Source organism: Cetorhinus maximus, chromosome 5, assembly GCF_964194155.1.
Source record: "Cetorhinus maximus chromosome 5, sCetMax3.hap1.1, whole genome shotgun sequence".
NCBI lineage: Eukaryota > Metazoa > Chordata > Chondrichthyes > Lamniformes > Cetorhinidae > Cetorhinus > Cetorhinus maximus.
The window spans coordinates 41811381-41828091 of record NC_135883.1 but is presented as its reverse complement, the minus strand read 5'-3'; the positions used below and the strand labels follow the sequence as shown (position 1 = coordinate 41828091).

At 45.3% G+C, this 16711-nt stretch overlaps 1 long non-coding RNA gene across 1 annotated transcript in view; it reads left to right on the top strand.

Annotated features, from left to right (window-relative positions):
* The window catches only part of LOC144680291 (uncharacterized), a 29975-nt gene extending 24228 nt beyond the window's left edge, over window positions 1–5747 (top strand). The window contains exon 3 of the long non-coding RNA XR_013576526.1: window positions 5544–5747. This is a non-coding gene — a long non-coding RNA (uncharacterized LOC144680291). The remainder of the gene's footprint in view (window positions 1–5543) is intronic.
* Window positions 5748–16711: the final 10964 nt, after the last annotated feature.

The following is a 16711-nucleotide window of genomic DNA, read 5'->3' as shown; positions in this document are numbered from 1 at the left end:
ATCTGAGCCAGAGGCTCGGGGTTCAAATCCTACTCCTGGACTTGTTGGCCACAAAAGGAGTGTTCATGATGCGGCCAAGCAGATTGATAGTTCAAGCTGTTAAACCTTCGAACGCAGCCCCTGGTAGGCAGTAAGGATATGGGAGAGATTCTTGGTCAACCATGCTTGATACAGGGAGGTCCCTCTCAAGCTATAACCACATGTCGGTCTTTCTGAAACAGAGAGGGATTCCTGTGGACTATCGTTAATTTTGGACAGACTGACATGACCTGAACTGTATTCTAAATGCAGTCACACCAATGATTTATGAAGCAACATGATTATGTCACTATTTCAGCTCAATATTGATCCTTTATGTCATCACAGGGGGTAGGATAACTCAGTTGGTTAGATGGCTAGAGTATGGTGCAAAATGGTGCCAACAGTGCTGGTTCAATTCCAGCACCAACTGTGATATTTCACGGAGGCCCTGCCTCCTTGCCTTACCCTGCGATTGCAGAGTGGTGTCGCTCAAGCTACGAGTTGCCAAAAATTGTCTCTCTCTAATGGAGAGTTGTCTGTGGTCCTCTGGGACTATGACTAGATGATTACACCTCAACGTCTGAGTTTCTTCACTCACTGTCACTGAGTATTGTTGTAATAGTCATTTATTGTCAATCATGATACGTAATTTTTTTTCATTTCCCTTACACGTTATTTTCTTTCCTTTTAACTAATTGTCCCTTCCTGGGTTTTTTTTGTCCCCATTTGGAATTTTCTCCATTCAATGTGATCTGCCACTTGGCTGCCCAATTCCTGAATCTTTTTTTATCATTTATTCTGTTCACCTTTGAAATATATCACCTTTGCACCATCTGTAAATTTAACTATTGTGCTTCTGGCTTCCAGCTCCAGGTTATTTCTAAGGATATTGAACATAAGAGGTTCCAAGGAGATCCTGTGGGAGCACACTAGTAGCAAACCCTCCAGACAGATGCTAATACTGTACCACCAGCCTCAGAGATATATCAGTCAACCAGCCATGCAGACATGGTGAAATATTTTCACCTTTTTCCACTGCTTCCCAATTCCTGTATTTTCAGTCCCAACCTTTCCAAAGGAACTATATTGAAGACCTTGCTAAAATCCGAATGTGTTACTTCCACTGCCTTACCCATATCAAGCTACTTTATCACAATCTCAAAGAAAACCAGTAAGTTAAATTGACAATACCTCCTTTTGCTGAACCTACATTGGTCATATTTTATGACTTGTTTTTTCTTGGAATGTGGGTGTCGCTGGCAAGGCCAGCATTTGCTGCCCATCCCTAATTGCCCTTGAACCGAGTGGCTTGCTAGGCCATTTCAGAGGGCAGTTAAGAATCAATCACATTGCTAATGGGTCTGGAGTCACATGTAGGCCAGACTGGGTAAGGATGGTAGATTTCCTTCCGTGGTCACCATTACTGACACTAACAGGGCAGTGAGGGTCAATTGAAAATGTCAAAAGTGAGATAATTGGCTTTTTGTTAAGCGAGGGTGTCATGTCTTACAGAACCAAGACAGGCAGATGGAGTTAAGGTGTGAATCTAGATGATTGGTGGTACAGGTTCGAGAGCCTGAATAACTTACTCTTCTCTCGGTGTTGAAATAGCCTTGCAAATTGTCCCTTTTGCAAGTTGGGCTTCACAAAGGGTAGAGGCTGAGATGCTGGCAATGAGTCCAGAGGTAACCCAAATGCATGTAATGCTTTTAACTTCATTCAGGACGAGATGGGACAATACTGGGCTGAATTTTACAGGGGGTGGGGACACGATGGATGGCTATTGCTCACCCCCAACTTTGCCCCCGGAAAATTCAGCCCAATACTGCTTTCCCCCATGGGTTCCAGACCAACTGACTCCAGAATCCATCTCTCTTCTCCCCAGAGCCTGCTTGCAGTCCCAGAAGTGCCAGAGCTGAGTGGTGGGCGCTGCCAGGACTGCAAGCAGGCCCTGGGAAGAAGAGAGATGGATTCTGGATGAAGGTAAATCCCAGGCTCTTAGTGCAGGAAGGGAATCAGGCACCCTAGGGAGGGTTCTGAGAGGTTAGGGGAACAGGTTTTGGAGGCCAGGCGAGGAGGCACAAAGCAGGGTATCATCTGGTGGGTGACACTCCGATGCACAGAGGGCATCCCCCAAAAGATGCAACCCCCTTCCTTCCCACTTTTTTTTAATCCCAGATGGTGAAAAAACCAACTCCTCACTCTCGCCCGCCTGCCCATGCCAGCCACTATATTACACGGGCAGCATAATATTGAGGTCAATCGGCACGTTAACAAGCTTGATTGCCGCGATTTATAATTAGTTTCAAATTGGCAGGCGAGCTGCTGATTTCAGCCTCTGCCCACCTGTCATATTATGGGAACTGGGTTGGGGGTGGGCAGGAAGGCGGTGGGCTAGCCACCCGTCATATTTTATGTGCCCACCTGCCAAAAACACGTCCAGTGGGGCTGTGGGGAGGGGCATAAAATCTAGCCTATTGTGACAATCAGTATTTCAATAGCTTCCCCAATGGATTAAACAAGTAGGGTGGAATTTTCCATTTCGGAGACTAAGTGCGGTGGCATTTCCCACTGAGCAACCTGGCGAAAAATCGTGCTCAATTTCATGCTCTGGAGCTCATTAGAGAGTAGCTCTCCAAATCACATGGCAGGACAGGCAGTGATTCGTCCACCCTGCCATTGCCTAATGGGGTCGAATGTTCAAGCGCCATATTTAAACGCTACCCGAACGCACACAATACTTTCAGCAGGCCAGCTGTGTGCAGGAAGCTTCTCAAAATGGCTCCACTGAAGAGAAAAGCTGCTCCCAGGTTCAGCAATGATCCCCTTGAGGCCCTTATCTGTGGAGTCCGCCAGCACCGGAATGTCCTTTACCTAAGGGATAGCTCCAGGAGGCCTGCCAGTCTCACCTCACTAGCCTGGGGGGCGGTTGCAAGGGAAGTCAGTTCGTCGGGAGAATTTCCCTGCTGTTCTTCAGTGTAGTGCCATGGGATCTTTTACAACTGCCATTTCATTTGAAAGACAGTGCAGGATTCCCAAACTGCATGAGAGTGTTGTTCAATTTTGTGCTTAAGGCTCTGGAGTGGGGGCTTGAACTCACAACCTTCTGGATTCAAAGGCAAGAGTAGGTCCCACTGAGCCACAGCTAGCAATGACATGAACTCCAAAGCAACAAGCCTGCAGATGGAAGCAGGATCTGTCTGAGGTCAAGACGATGGATGAAGGATCTTAACTCCATAGAGTTTCTTCTAAGGTGACAAGCCCAGTGATGGAAGCTTAGCATGGAACTGACCCTCTATGTCATCAGTAATCTAATAGCTCAACACAGGAAAGTGGCATTATTCCTGGGTTCCATTCATAACTAACTAGCAACTTCTTAATGCAGTCTGGAAGGGCAGACCATAACTGATGTTTAGAACTCTTCCAAAAGCCTTCTTGCATCCTCCGAGCCAACCCATAAAGGGTAAGGTGACAAACAGTGAGAGGTTTACCAGTCCTTTCTACCATTTGGCTGCACAATTTTAGCAGTGGCCTGTGCACACTTAGGAATTGCTAAATCCTAACTTTTCCCTTTTCTGGGCTAAGCAATGTGACCCCAGATAGCTCGGACATTCTATTGGGTAACAAAATAGCTGTGTCTGAGTGAATTTCTTAGTAGTTTGGTTTGGTGATTCTTAGACAGGCTTTTCCTGCATGCCTGATATTCAGCTGCCATCTAAAAATTGTGGGCTCATTGTTCAGCCTACAAGACAGGAAAGCCTCTGGGTTCATGCTTGTTCTACGTTAGCTAGTATTAGCAGATCTCCCATGGTTATGGTTGCAACAAAGGGTTGTTACTCCAGCAACAACAACCTGTGTTTTATTCAGGCCTGAGTGGCTTCAAACAGCAACTTTAATATAAAGCGACTGATACCAGTTTGGTTTTATATAGCTGTCCTACAGCATTACCATAACAACTTGTATCATGTGCCTTTGAAGTAGTAAAACATCCCAAGGCACTTAATAAGAGCTGAAGAAAATTGGCATTGAGTCACAGAAGGAGATATTAGGTCAGGTTGACCAACAGCTTGCTCATAAATGTAGGTTTTAAGGAGGTTCTTAAATGGGGAGAGAAAGGAAGACAGCTGGAGAGGTTTATGGAGGGAACTTCAGAACTTCGGGCCCAGATAGCTGAAAGTGTGGTCAACAACAGTGCAGTAATGAAAATTGGGGATGGGTAAGAGGCCAGAATTGGAGGAGTGCAGAGGTCACAAAGGCTTCTGGAAGGGGTTGCAGAGATAGGCAAGGGAGAAGCCTTGAAAACAAATGATGAGGATTTCAAAACAGAGGTGTTGTTGGTCCAGGAACTAGTACATATCAGCAAATACAGGGGTGATGGGTGAACAAGAGTAAAGATACGAACAGTAACATTTTGGATGAGCAGCAGTTTATGGAGGGTAGAGATGGGAGACCAGCCAGGACAGCATTGGAATAATCAAATCTGTAAGTAACAAAGGCATGGATTAAGATTGAAGCACATTGAATAGTGAGCAATCTATTTTCTACATTAAGCCTCATACAAGCTGATCAGCCTTCTGACCTTCGTGATAAATTTTTGACTGTCCTGGGAGCACTTTAAGTGGAAAAATGTCTCATTCTTACACATTCATTCACTTTGGCCTGCTTCTACACACAGCCGTATACGTAGACTAAGGCCACATATTGAGGCGTTTACCCCATTTCTAATCTAGGGCCTTCATCCCTGTTCTACCGGCTTTGTGGCCAAGTGGCATTGCAGCCGTGCTTAATTCTGATTGCCCCCTGATTCTCTTGGCTCAGTTCGGTTTCCTTCACAGAGAAATGGCTTCGCTTTTCTCCATACACACGCTCTGGCTAAAAATGCGGAAAAGAAACAACGCATGCTGGGATACTTTGACCAGTTAAGCCATTTTAAAATATTAGAACAGCTCTAGTCTCAATTATGGCATTGGGAAGGGTGCTAAAGTATACTTCAATACTCCAAAAATTGGAATCAGCTCCTGAGTCTGAGCACAAGTCTTCCTTTTCTTTCTATATTTGCAAAGGCCTTGTTGATTGTGGGGTTCTCCCTTTGGTTTCAATAATTAGTGAGGTAAAAACAAGCCTGTTAGTAAGCTGCTGCTATCCACCTCACTGTGAATACACTAACTATGTAACTGTTTTGTATACTAATTAACAAATAGGTGCGACAATTTATTTCTCTTGGTATAATGCCAATAAAACAGTGCTATTGGTTTTACAGTGCCCAGCCATCTCTGATGTATGTAAAATGAAGACTTACTGTCAGTGTTATAAGGGCAAAGGAGATTAAACAACTCCCAGGGTTATGATGATATCTCTCACCTCATTGGCAGCACTCTCACATCTTGAGCATCAAGTCCCAATCCATGGTATATTAAACATGTTATATTGACAGTTGACTACTGTACTGAGGGAGTGCTACACTATTGGAGGTGCTATCCTTTGAGCAAGACATTAAATTGACACCCTGTCTTCTCACTCAGTTGAACATTAAAGATTCCTCAGCACTATTTCGACTAAGAGTTGGAGAGCTCTCAAATTGTCCTGGCCAATATATATCCCTCAGCCAACATCAATGAAACAGATTAACCGACTACTTCCCTCAACTGTTGCTCGTGTGACTTTGTATTGTGCCTTTGCCTGCACTTGAACAGTGGTTAATTCTCAATAAAGTACTTCGGGGTGTTTTCCAGACATGAAAATTCCTTCTCAAACACACAAGGTGTTTCCATTCGTAATTTTAGTTGAGTGCAGGTTATTTTCTTCCAACCAGCATTGTCAGACCTTATTGGCTCAATGGGGGACAAATTAACAGAGAAAAGTATATATTCCAATTAACCATCGTACTCGGTAGAATTGTAGGCTGGAATTTTGCCTGGGCTGAAAGAGCAGGGTCAGAGGCTGGGAGAGTGGAAGGGACGTGTTTGCACAGAAGTCCTTTGTTCCAAATTTTATGAATGGTGGGAAAGATGGAGGGCAGACTTGCCGCTACAATGGCTGCGATTTTCCGTGATGGGATCCACCGCGGGCGGTGCGGCGGCCCAGCCAAAGGTTCATTGACTTTCAGCGGGACCGGACAACCCTGGCAGCAGGCAGGGCCGGAAACTCCAGCCCAGTGTGGGAGAGTCATCAGTTGAGCTGGTTTAGAAGGTAATTGAGCTGAACTTAAATGCTGTTGACTGGAATTTTATGGGACATTTTGCATTTTATGAACGGCATATAGAGATCACAGACCTTCAAAGCCATAACCGGTTAAAGGTGGCAGCAACCAGATGAGGCTTCAGTGCTTCCTCTGCCAGCCAGCCTTACTGAAAAACATTGGCTTGAAGGTGAAGAGGGAGCAGAGGTTACTGTCAGCCCGCAGCGAGAGACATCTAAGAGTGGGAGCTACAGCAGGTGTGGGTTGTGTAAATGTGAGAGCTCCAACAGAGGGAAGCTCCAAATTGCCAGGGATGCAGAGGGGAAAGGGCATGTGCGGCAAAGGGAGTAGAAGGGGGAAATTTGTGGGGTTGGTCGACTGTAAGGATATAGCAAAAGAGTGGGAGAGACCAACTGGCATTGTCAGTGCAGACTGACAATCAGCGATCTCTGTGCCTTGCTGTTGGATGAGTTCAGACACAGGGGCTTCTGTGGGCACCCAATGCCTGTGACCCTGAAGATCACTGCGGCACTCAGCTTTTATGAATCCAGATCTTTTCAGGGGTCCATGAAAGACTTGTGTGGGATCTTGCAGTCTGTAGGACACTGGTGCTTCAAACAGGTGACCAATGCCCTATTCAAGGGGGATGGCTGTTTGGAGAAATACCTTTGTTCATTGTTGCCTTTTGTGGCTTGCCATAGTCATGTGACCTCTGTGATAATTTTGGTAAAATAAAGGAATGAAGCAGAAGCCATTTTTACACACCACATGAAACAGGGTGCCAGGAGCGTGCAACTGAAATTGAGTGGATTTTCATAGCTGTAAGGACATTGACTGCTGGGTGAGTCAGTATGGCTTTGAATATTCCAGTGCCGGTTGCTATGGAGGTGAAGGGAGATTTGAGAATGAATTGGAAACTCTTCCAGTCTCAATGGCAGAAGTATCAAATTGCCACAGGGTTAAACAAGAAACCTGAACAAATAAGAGTAGCAACTCTGTTACCAGAGCTGGGGAAAGAGTGTCACAGTCTGTCTTGTATCTTAGACTTCAATGAGAAGCAGAAAAGCCAGTCTTGTGAAATTTTGGAGACCTTGAAGACCCATTTTGGACCCTCTACTAATATCATTTATGAGCACTACATGTTCAACACCAGAGTTCAGGAAGGGGGGGAGGGAATATTGATCATTTTGTGACTGTACTCATATGTCTCGCTGAATCTTTTGAGTTTGGGCAACTGACAGATGATCTCATCAGAGATAGGATTGTCTAAGGAATAAGTGATCCTGCTGTGAGAGCAGATCTGCTGAGAGAAGAGAAGCTTACTCTCAAGAAAGCCATTGCTGTATGCAGAAGCTCTTAATCATCAGCTGAAGAGTACCTGTATTAATGGGAGAGCTGACAAGACTTTGCACTATGCTGAGAGGCTGTTCAAGCCTTCCAAGCACGTCAATGAAGAAGAGGAAGAACAATTTACAGAAGGGCCAGCAGAAAGATCAAAGCCAGAGTACTGGATGTAAATATTACAGAGGATACCACACAAAAGGAAAGGAAACATATCCGACATGGGGAAAGCAGTGCTCTCTCTACAAGAAGCTGAATCAATTTGCAAGTGTTTTGCTGGAAAGAAGAAAAGCAAGGCAAGCATATAAAGATGGTTGCTGGAGGGATTTCGGATGATGGCCCTGATGAATCACTCCACACCCTAGAACAGATTGGTACCATCAAGTCTCAAGGTAAAAACAGATTTTGACTGTTAGAACGATGACTGCCGAAGTTAATGTGAAGTGTCAGAGAGACACTGGTGATACGTGCAACATCATGAGCTTCACAGACCTGTGTGAAGTGGCTCAAGTTGGTGACTCAAAAATGAAGCCACTAAAGGTAAAGTTGATGCAAAGTGATGGAGCGATGCTCACCATAAGAAGGGAAACTAAGCTCAGAATCCAATGCAACGAGTAGAAAGAAGATCGTCAGTTCCAGATGTTGAACACTAAGCAAAATACCCTCATCTCAGCTGAAACAAGTCAAAAGCTTGGACTGGTAACCCTGCACATCCTGGAAGAGATTTGCAGTGTTTCAAATGGCACCAAGCTATTTACTGCTGAACAGATGCTGACAGATTACAAAGATGTTTTCCCAGGTCTCGGAAGTCTCCCTGGTGAATATCATCTGGAAGTAGATGAGAGTGTGAGACCAACTCAGCATCTCCTGAGGAGAGTTCCAGCTGCTCTCAAGTCCAGCCTGAAAGACAAGATAGAGGAGCGTGAAAAGATGGGAGTAATCCAGAAAGTGATAACTCCTACAGATGGGATTAGCAACATGGTAACAGTGAAACAACCTGGAAAGCTGAGAGTGTGCATAGTTCCAAAGGACCTCAATAAAGCTTTGAACAGATGTCACTACCCCATGCCAATCATTGCAGAAATTTTGCCTCAACTTGCCAAGACAAAGCTCTTTATCATCCCAGGTGTGAAGGATGGATACTGGCAAGTGGAGTTAGATGAAGTCGAGTTAGTTTCCTGACTACATTCTGGATAGCATTTGGGAGCTACAGATGGCTGCACATGTTGTTTAATATTTCTACTGCTCTGGAGGAGGACCAGCATAGAAAGCATGAGATAGTCAATGATCTACCAGGAGTGGAAGTGATCGTGAATGATCTGCTTGTCTATGGATGTGGAGATATGATGGAAGAAGCCATCGCAGACCATGGTAAGAATCTAGTGAGACTGCTAGAGAGAGCTCATCACAGGAAGCTGGAGCTGAATAAGAATAAACAGCACCTGAAGATGATTGAAGTCGAGTATATTGGCCATGTACTGACAGTAAAAGGACTTTGCCCTGACCCTGATAAGGTGCGAGCTGTAACAGTGGTGCAGCAACCAACAGATGTGAAGGCAGTTCAATGATTTGTTGGATTTGTGAACTACCCAGCAGAGCTCTTGCCCAATTTGTCATCAGAGTGTGAACCTCTGCACTGTAAAGGATTTCAGTGATATTGGGGCACAGAACATGAAGCAGCTTTCACTCACATCAAACAACTAGTGATGATAACATCAGTGCTGAGGTATTACAATGTTAATGACAGAGTCACTCTGCAGTGTGATGCTGGTGAAATAGGACTTGGAGCATCCCTCATGCAGCAAGAACAGCCAATTACATTTATATCCAGAGTGTTTACTCCAACTGAACTACACTATGCGCAGATTGAGAAAGAGCGCTTGACTATTGTCTTTGCTTGTGAACATTTTAATCAGTATCCATTTGGGAGAGAGAAAGGGAGTCTAACCACAAGCCACTTCAAAGCATCTTTCTCAAACTGCTTCTACTTGCTCCAAAGCGTTTCCAAAGGATGTTACTTTGTTCACAGAGATATCATTTGGAAGTGAAGTACAAGCAAGGGAAGTGGATGCACATCATTGACATGCTGTCAAGAGCTGCACTCTCTTTGAAGGAAGCTGATGATGTGAGTACAGAGTGTGAAATCTTCAAGATTCAATGAGAAGCAAAAGCATAACATGATCTGGAAGTCATCAAGCCAGCAGAGACATTGGGCGGAATTTTCCGTGCCTACTGGCATCGGGTGTGTTTGGCGGCATGAGTGGACAATGTGGCGAGATGTCAAAAATCGGTTTCACGACGTTGTGAAGCCAGTTGGCAATCATCTGCTCTGACTGCCAATGGCGGGCCGCGTTTCCCGCTGTCAGATGTTGGGAACTTTATTGTAATAGATCTGCACATCTTTATAAGCCCAGCTCGCCGAAAACATCTCTCCACGCTAGATCATCCGAGCACGTCAGCATGATTGCACGCCAAGGTGTTTCACAACAGCACATAAGCAACATGCACCTGGTGAGCTGCACTTTGCTTGGGACTTTGAGGTTTGTTTGTTTACCTTGCTTCGGGGAACACTCGTGGTCATCAGCGCCAGGCTTCACAGACAGCACCACATCACTTTTAGGAGAGGGGAGTTCACGGGCAGGTCTCTACTTACAAGACCAGCTGTAAGGCGGGGGTGGCTTTTCAATGGCTGCAGGTCTGGGGTTTGCTTGGGGAAGGGGGAAAAGGGGTCTCAGGCAAGGGAAGAGGCTGCAGGGTGAGGGCTGTACTGGGGAAGGGGGGTATGCCAGGGTGTGTGTGGGGGCACAAGTTGATCTGTTCAAGTGGCCTCAAGGGGGTGAGGGCTGAGGAGGCAGTCTCCAGAGGAGATGAGACCAGATGGACATATGAGGGTATGTGTGCAAGAATGGGTGGTGATGCCCCTTGAGTTGGCAGTGAGTGAGATGCCAGTGAATGTGTGATGGGCTTGAGTGTGTGAGTTTAGAGTGATGAGATGGTTGCCTTACCCTGGTGGCACGGACGAGATCATTCATCCTTTTTCTGCACTGTGTGGCTAACCTCTTCTGTGCAGCATTGGCACCGATCACCATTGCCATCACCTACCAAGCCAGAGTGGTGAGATTGCTGGACATCCTGCAGCCAGAATGGGGGTGGAGGATATCACATTTGGCCTCCATAGTATCCAAAAGGCATTCCAAAGATGTGTCACTGAATCAGGGAACTGCAGCCTTTTTGCCTTTTTGCCTTTTGGGGCCATGTCCTCTGTGAGCAGTCCTGGGTTGGAAGCACTGAGAGGTAAGCACACGGCTGCACGTTAAATATGGCGCCTGGCATGAGGAAGCGGCTGGGTGGCAGCGTGGTGGGCGAATGAGAGCCAACCTGCCATCGAAACGGTGTGTTTCCCAGGAATGCATGATTAATGGGGGACAATACAACATGAAAAGCTGCCATTGCAGCCAGTGGGTGAAACATTCTTTTTCCCTCCTGCTATTGCACTTAGTGCAAATCTGGGATGATTCCACCCATTGGATCTGACAGACAAGGGTCTGTCTCAGATCATGCAAACCTCACAATGAGATGCAACTCTCCAAGTGCTACAGGAAGTAATGGTGAAAGGATGGCCTGAAACCATCGAAGATACACCTGTTGCTATAAGAGAGTATTGGACATATAGAGATGAAGTGATCGCCCAAGATGGCATCTTGCACAAAGGGACTAGAGTTATTATCCCTAAACTGATGAGAAAAGAGATTGAAGCACATCCACACAAACCATCGAGGAATTGAGTCTAGTCTGAGGAAGGCGAGAGAAGTGCTCTACTGGTCAAACATGAGCAATGAGATTCAAGACCAAATCAGCCAGTGCAGTGCTTGTAATGAACATCAAGTTAAGCAAGCTAAAGAGCTGCTCATGACACATCCCAGAAAACACCAGAAAGAATAAGCAGTTTTTTGTTCATGGGTCTGGGACCTTGCTCTGTGGTCACAGCTACTGGAGGCTGGAGTCATTGGCAGAGAGGCTAAGGAGCCACTGTCCAGACCCAGAGTGCCTGGGAAGAGCCCCCAGTGGCAGAAGGCACCTACTTCTCTTCCCCAGCACCTCCCTGCTGACCTGAGAAGGATGAGGACCTGGTGGAGACTCCAGGTGCCTTGTCCCCCTCTCACCATGCCACTGCCGCATACAGCTCATGGGCAAGATGATGGCCTACAGGTCTGGACATATCTCCAGTGGTCTGCTGGATCTGGCCCTCTATGAGGGTTGCCAATCTCTCCATGGAGGAAGTCGAGAGCACACGCACCTGAGACATGGCAGCACACATGGCCTGAATCGACTCCTTCTTTATCTGACGTGGCTGCACATGACCTCTGATGGCTCCTCCAGATGTTTCTTCACCTCCAGCTACAGCTGCAGCAGGTTCCACTCCAACTGGCCAACTCCAGAAGCTTGTCATCAGCCTGGGGCTCAGTATGGACCTGGCCTCAGACTGTTAGTGGCCTCAGCTGTCACAGCCTCTATCAGTTGCTTGGGTCCGTCTATGATGTGCTCACCAATTGGTGACTCTGAATCTAATCATAAGCACATACCCAGTGGAGTGAGAGTATCTGCACTGGTGGAGGGTGCAGGGGAATGTTGGGACACAGCACCTCTGAGGGTTCATCTTCCTCCTCTGAGATGGACTGATGGCCCCTGGTTTCTGCAGCTGTCATCTTACAATTGTTTGATTTCTAAAAGAGATGAAGAGAGGAAATGAAGTACCTAGTGTGTTGTTTATGTATGCGCCAGGTAATGCAGTCTCAATTATAGTAGATTATTTCTGCTATCCCTGACTGTTAGAAACAAGTGGCACTTAGATCAACTCAATGCTGAGTCTCAAGTAGCTGAGGTTTTTGGACATTTGATTGCAGAGGTATCTTAGTAGTGGCTTATGAAAATTCTTATAAATCCCATGTCATTCCAGGGAGATTGTGTGATGAAATTTGATCATTAATAACATTGAAAATCAAGGTTTAAAAAATCAGCAATTATTATTCAACTCAAAGTTGTATTTTTGTGTTCAATGTATTCACTGAATCCCATTTATTAGAGAGCTTAAAGGACTGGAGTATTAACCCCAAATGAGTATACTTCTTGTGGATTGTACCTTAACATGGCGCCTGCAGAAAATATGAAATCATTAAGTGACAGATTATTCTTGCTACAAATACCTTCAATAGTTAGATGCTCTTGTGGATTGTGCCAATCATGGTTCAAATGTTTCCCCTCTACACCTCAAGAGTCAGAAGGTTGTGTGGGTTCAAGTCTCAATCCAGGAACCGTATGTAGGTGAACACTCCCAATGCCGTATTGAGGGCGTGTTGCATGGGAGGGAGAGTTGTTAAACTGAGGCCATACCTGCCCTCTTGGGTGGATTTACTGCTGTTCTGAGTCCTGGTCAATATTTATCTCTCCAACATCATTGAAACAGATTATCTGGTCATCGTGTTGATGTTTGTGGAAGCTTGCTGTGCACAAATTGGCTACTGTGTTTCCTGCATTACAACAGTTATTGCACTTCAAAAAGTGCTTCATTGATTGGAAAGTGCTTTGGGACGTCCTGAGATTTTGAAAGTTGCTATATAAATACAAGTTCTTCCTTTCTTCAGAAAGGGTAACAAATTAACAATAGTACCTCTATAGCCCCATAAGAGCCATTGATATGGTAGTGCGAGATCACCACTCCACCTAGCCAGAAACTTTGACACCTGACTCAGCTAAGCTCCAGGGAGCCTGGCAAAATTATTTGTGTAGTGCGAATGTTACTTGCCATTTGTCAGCCCAAACCTGGATATTGTCCAGGTCTTGCTGCATTTGGACATGGACTGCTTCAGTATCTGAGGAGTCATGAATGGTGCTGAATATTGTGCAATCATCAGCAAACATCTCCACTTCTGACCTGATTAACTAATGTTAATCGTTCATAATCAGCTAAACTCAGAACCTACACTCAGGTTTGGACATGCTGTAAGGGCTGTAAGTCCCTTTCTAATTTGTTTGCTGTGTTTAAACAAATTACGTTAAGAACATACATTAATAGGAGGAGGCTGTTCACTCCCTTGAGCCTGTTCCACCAGTCACTTGGATCATGACTGATCTTTGACCTAACTCCCACCTACCCATCTTGGTTCTCTCTCCCTTAATATCCTTGTTTAAGCAAAATCTACCAATCTCAGTTTTGAAATTTTCAATTGATGCCCATTCTCAAACAACTTTTTGGGGAGAAATTCTCGATTTCCAATACCTTTTGTGTGAAGAAACGCCTCCTGACATTACCCCTGCAAAGCCTAGACCTAATTTTAAGGCTATGCCCATTGTTCTGGACTCCCCCACCAGAGGAAATAGTTTCTCTCTAGCTACTGTATCAAATACTTTAATCATTTTAAACATCTCAATTAGATCACCCCTTAATCTTCTACATTTAGGGAATACATGCCTAGTCTATGCAACTGGTCCTCATAATTTAATCCTTTTAACCTTTTGGAAATATTACTGTTGAAAGTTGCCTTTAAATTGAGGCTGAAAGTCAGTATTTAGATTCAGATTTTAATTAGGTTTCCCAAATCAGGAAGCAGGACAAATCTGTCAGGAAGGTGAGCCCCTGATTAATCTCCATTGATTGAGGTTATGGGACTGGAATGAATGATTTCAGCAACACAATACAGGCACAGAGCACTTTCACAGATGCCTGCATAAAATAGGTTTTACTTCCATTAATGAGTAATATCAGATTCACAATCTAGAATTAGGAACATGTCTGTATTTCTCCTGTCCATTAAATAAATCCACTAGTTGCATTAATTCCAGAAACAAATTTAAGCGGAGAAAATGGAGTAAACTCATTGATGAACTTGCCCGTGTTGTTCCAGTGAATGCTGAACTGTGGGCAAAGAACACACCATCCCAACTTGGATAGATGTCACCCATGCCTTCACTGTCGCTGGATCAAAATCCTGGAAGTCCCTCCCTAACAGCACTGTGTGTGCACCTGCACCACATGGACTGCAGCGGTTCAAGAAGGTGGCTCAAGACCACTTTCTTAAGTGTAACGAAGAATGGGCAATAAATGCTGGTATCACCAGTGGCAGCCACATGCCAAGACTGAGTAAAATAAGTTCTATGTTTTGGACATGTGTTGTTTCAGAATTGGGGTCAGCCATTACAATAAAACAATGCATGTCTTCCTATGTAAGTAATCCTGAAGGGGTTCATTCATTTCAAGAGGTCAATTGAAAAGGGATTGAGCCAACTTCTCTTTACTAGCTCCTAAATGTCCTAGTGTGCCATTTTAAGCCATTGATAAAATTACCTCACAAACACAATTTTGCAGTTTATTTTCATGTCAGCACCTATGGTGTTTGGTTGACAAGCAATGAGTCTTACTGGAAACAGTGAAAAAATGTGACTGTGTCCTCCACATCGCCTTGCTCAAATGTTAAAAAAAAGGATGGTAAGAACTCCTAGCCTATCAATTTCTGTTCGTTTTATAGAGACTAAGGTACTTGAGGCGATTTAACAGTTTTGAATGGGCTTCCTTGAATGGTGGTGATTTTTTTAAACTATAGTAAAGGTAGTAAAGGCTGTAATGGATATTTACATCTTTATTTCATTTCATCATTGCATGGCTCCTGAGGCCTGGCCATGGTGGATACTGTGTGAGATGGTATAGAGAGCATAAGGGCAAAGAGTGGTTGCTGGTGGTGCATGGTTTGGTATTAAGTTGGCATTGGGTCTATAAGGGGCCATGGGGGTGGCTTTGGGAGCATGTGGGTTGGCATGAGTTGGCACAGAGGCATGGAGGTAGCATGGGAAGTGGATGGGAAGGGTGATGGGGTGAGGGCTAGAGGGCCTAAAATTTAAGGGAACAACTGGGACAAAGTCCCAGAGAACCCAGGTGGGCCTTTTAACCAGCCCACCTCGGCAACCTCTGTGGCCATCTCCAATCGGCATCCAGGGGCGGTGGGCCCAACTCCATTCTGAAATCTCCCGACGCGCTACCCGCCTCGGGAGCAAAAATCCTGCTCCATGTCTCTCCTCTGAATCCCCTCCACCGAGGCCACCAATGCAGTGTGCAAGAACCTTGGAGCATGCTCTTTCCCTTTTTTAGCAGTTCTTCAATATTTTTCCATGTCAGAGTGACTTGTACCTGGAAACCCAACACCTCTGCCAACCACAATGCATCTCCCCTTTACACAGGAAAGGGGCGCAGGCTGGTTTTAAGTATGGCAGATGGCAGCCAAGCTTTCACATGTGACCATTTTGGGCCTTTTGTTAATGCAAGCAGTCACCCAACAGCGCACTGCAATCATGGTCATGTACAGGCAGCATAGTGTTGGCATGCTGACTGCTTCACATTGAATAGCTATGGGGAAGAAGACTAACTGTGCATCACAAGTACCCCCACCTATTTTTGGAGCTCTTCAATTTAGCCCCCTAAGGGTTCACAGATGCTTGGGATACCTGAACCAAAAGCTGAGGTTCAGGCTCTAATGGTTAATCTAGGGGTTCACAGCTGCCTACCAGCAGCTGTGATGTTTGTATACAAATGTTGTTGATCACCAAATTGAGAGCCGCCCTTCCCTGCTTCCTCCCGAACATAAACACAATGAGATACAAACTCCAACATGCACATTTTCATAACCCCTGTGCCTGAGGTACCCACCATATTGCTCCTTGGGCCATACCGCCATCAAGCATGTGAGGCATGAAGAGTCAATGACAACTGGGCTGCAGTTAACTGAGCTGGGGTGGGTGATCCTAGGCCAGTGAGGAGGGCAGGGTGGTAGAGTGGGGCGGGAGGGGGATCAGAAACCAGCATGAAGAGGTGGGGAGCAATCTTGGTGATTTGGGAGGTGGCGGGAAGTGGGGGGCCGGTGAGATCAGGAGCAATGGCCATTGTAGGATTAACAAGAGCACTCCGAGCACAAGCTAGTTCCTGTATCCTTTATTAACATCTATTCTGATTGAGTGGGCATCCTGATATTTTAATTCTTCCTGGATTCTGTGTGATTTGCTATGTAGTAAGTGAGTACTTAGGTGAAAAGACATCTTTTGACTATAGAGGAAAAGTCTGGGCAATAATAGCAATTTGCCTTCTGGTCTTCATTGTGTAAGCTCATGACATATTTGCAAAAGGGA